The sequence below is a fragment of the Aphidius gifuensis genome, linkage group LG6 (genome assembly GCF_014905175.1).
Source record: "Aphidius gifuensis isolate YNYX2018 linkage group LG6, ASM1490517v1, whole genome shotgun sequence".
In the NCBI taxonomy this organism is placed as follows: Eukaryota; Metazoa; Arthropoda; class Insecta; order Hymenoptera; family Braconidae; genus Aphidius; species Aphidius gifuensis.
The window spans coordinates 14,875,753-14,878,960 of NC_057793.1; positions in this window are offsets into that span (position 1 = coordinate 14,875,753).

The following is a 3,208-nucleotide window of genomic DNA, read 5'->3' on the forward strand; positions in this document are numbered from 1 at the left end:
TAAAAATATAACTGACTTGACACAAAGAGATATTGCAGCACTTCCAGTGATGGCTATTATAAAATTTGCATCACATCAAATTGATGAAATTTGGGAGAAATTATCAGTAGAACAACGTTCAAATCCAACAATTTCAAAATTAAAACGATGCAATAAACATCCTATACAAAATGATTGTGAAGATGAAGTTGGAATATCTTATTACGTACTAGAAAAAGATTGTTTAAAATGTAAAGAAGGAACTGACAATGGAGAATTGAATCTAGATTTCATTGTTATAAAAATTGATGAATCATCTGACAATGGATTAAATTTTAGAAAATATACTGAAACATGTTCAAACAGGAATTATTAGCTTTTCTCAAAAGAATATTTTTCACATCTATTGTTATAAATTCCAGAAAAAAGATTAAAGGATTAAAAGATTAAGAGATGAGAATAATAGAAAGTAAAAACTATTTTCTAAGAAGAAAAAAATTTTAGTCGGGATAAGCATCACCTGATTTTCCTTCCCCCACAAAAATATCAACCAATCACAACGTTCCCCCACTCTTAAAAAACTTATAGTAGCGATAAGCATAACCTGTTTTTCCCTTCTCCCACAAAATATTAACCAATCACAACGTTCCCCTACTCTTAGTGAAAAGAGGAAAGGGAACTTTTTCATTGGTGGGGGACCTGAGATTTAGTATATATTCTCGTGCACAGAGACTAAGCATCACTCATCGTTCAGTCCATCAGCTGTAGTGCGCCCAGTCTTCGAAACCAACAAGTAAGTTTTATCATATATTTATAAATTTTTATTAACTTATTGATATTATCATTGTTTTTTAAATTATTTTGTTAACTAAAAAATAACTTTTCCATTTACAGATATCAAAAAAATGGGTTTTGCAAAAGCAAAAAAACTTCAGAAACCTAACCAACGCAAATCATTGAAAGATTTGAAGAGAAAAGTAGTTTATAAAATTACTAAAGTAGCGAGATTTCCAACATCAAAGTATGGTCCAGCGCTAACAGTTGAAATCGAGAATGAAAATTATGCATATATACCAAAAAGATTTGCTACACATTTCAATCAAGATGATGAAGAATTGAAGGAGCTAGAAAATGCTGTCAAGAAAGGAACACTAACCATGGTTCTCGATGGTGAAAATAATCAAGATGTAAATTTAGATGATAGTACATATAATCTACGTGATTTCGATAATGATAATGAGGAAATGTGAATAAATAAATAAATACACTAAATCAAATTATTTTCGTTTGTTTTTTTATTTAATTAAAACCATTAGTTACAATTAATTTATGTTAATTTATGTACTATTCCACTTATTGGTCTATATTCAATTATTTTATCATGTAAAATTGGGCAATATGCTGTCGTTCCTTGAGGAAAGTTTTCTTTCGATTCAAATTCTAAACGTACATCTACAGCACCAATCTTTAAAAACTGATTTTGTTTATACAATCAATAACAATTAATGGAAATTTTGTAATAAAACTATCTTTTGTTACTAAATCTATTTTTGAACCATAGTAAGACTCTGCAAAATTAGCATACATATCGTATAATAAAGCAAATTGATTTTTTTCAATATCAAGATTCAAATTCCCATATGGAAAAATATGAGAATTAAGATAAAGTTTAACATTTGTTATTTTACAATGATCAAAATGTGTTACATCTCTTTTCCAATCATTCTTTCTATTTGATTGAAAACCAAGAATAACATAACGTGGCTTTTCCAGTTGAGTTGCAGTTTTCACTGTCCATATATGATGAGTTGTTTGTGGCAGCAATGGATACTCATATAAGTCCCAACATCTAAATCCAATAGAAATGAAAGAATCTTTTTGTATATATATTTCATTATATCAATTTTATTTTTATTTGATAACATTATATATGGTACAAGCCATTCAATTTTTGTAAGTTTTAAATCAAATTCTGGCATATTAGGAATTGTCTCATTATCTCGTACGATCGCATTAATATTTGAACGTGATCGGATCATAATGAGTTCATGTTTCGCATTGACAATTATTTTTTGATAATCTTCAGCAAAGCCAAAAATCATATTTAATGGAACGCATATATCAAAATATCCATCATCATTTATTAATTTCATACCAATTTGATTTATCCATCCTGCATTTTCATAATTGATTCTTGAACTTAATGATAAATAATTTTTCATTGTGGATGTTATACCAACATTCTTTGATTTATCAATTAAAACTCCATTCAATTCATAATGCATTTCATCAAACAAAAAACACATAGCATTATTTACTAACGTTAAAGAAAAAATATGGGCAAGTGGATCTTCTGCATTTGCAGCAGCATGTTGTTGCGTTAATTGTCCACTCATACGTATATAGCTTTTTGATGGTAGAACAAACAAGTCTTGATTCTGTATTGATATTCTTATTTCATCACTATTATCGAAACTGGTTGATCCGAATGACTGATGAGCATGTAGCTCATAGTTGGATATTTCATTGTTAAATTGAACTGGTGCGTTTATATCGAAAATATTTTCATCACTCATTTTGACGTGTGAAACAATTGAGACAAGTTATATTTATCCAATTAAAGTTCCAAAATTTTTTTTTACTTTTAGACCTAGACATTGCAGGTAATTTATATTCTGAGGTGTCAACTTCTTGACTGCTCGATTCAGACTGACTGGAGGTGTCCATGATGTGCTGCTTTTATACGATGCTCCACGTTTTATAGTGCGTGAATTGAAGCAAATTCCCATTCCTATGATTTTACGTGTTACGTAATGGTTATTGTTTCACCACGGAAATTTACTAATTTTCCGTTTTGATCAACAATTTTTAATTGTAAATGATCAATGGTTTCAACAGTAATTGGTAAATAAATTGGATTAGCTGGTACTTCAATTATTTTATAACCAGGTGGTACAGCGGGAAAAAAAATTATATATTGTATGAACTTTTTGTTGATTCACGTAAGCTCCTGTTGTAATGTTGCACTTGATTCTTAATGTATTCACTTTAAAAATATTAATCGGGTAATCTGATTCATGTTTCATATGAGTCCTTAATACTCTCGGTTTAAATCCCAGTAAATGTGCTGGTGAATTTGGTATTACAAAGTTAATGTCTCTTTCAGTTGTAATATATGAATGTAGAGTATTTTTATCATATGTAATTTTGATTTTATAATCTTCTAAGT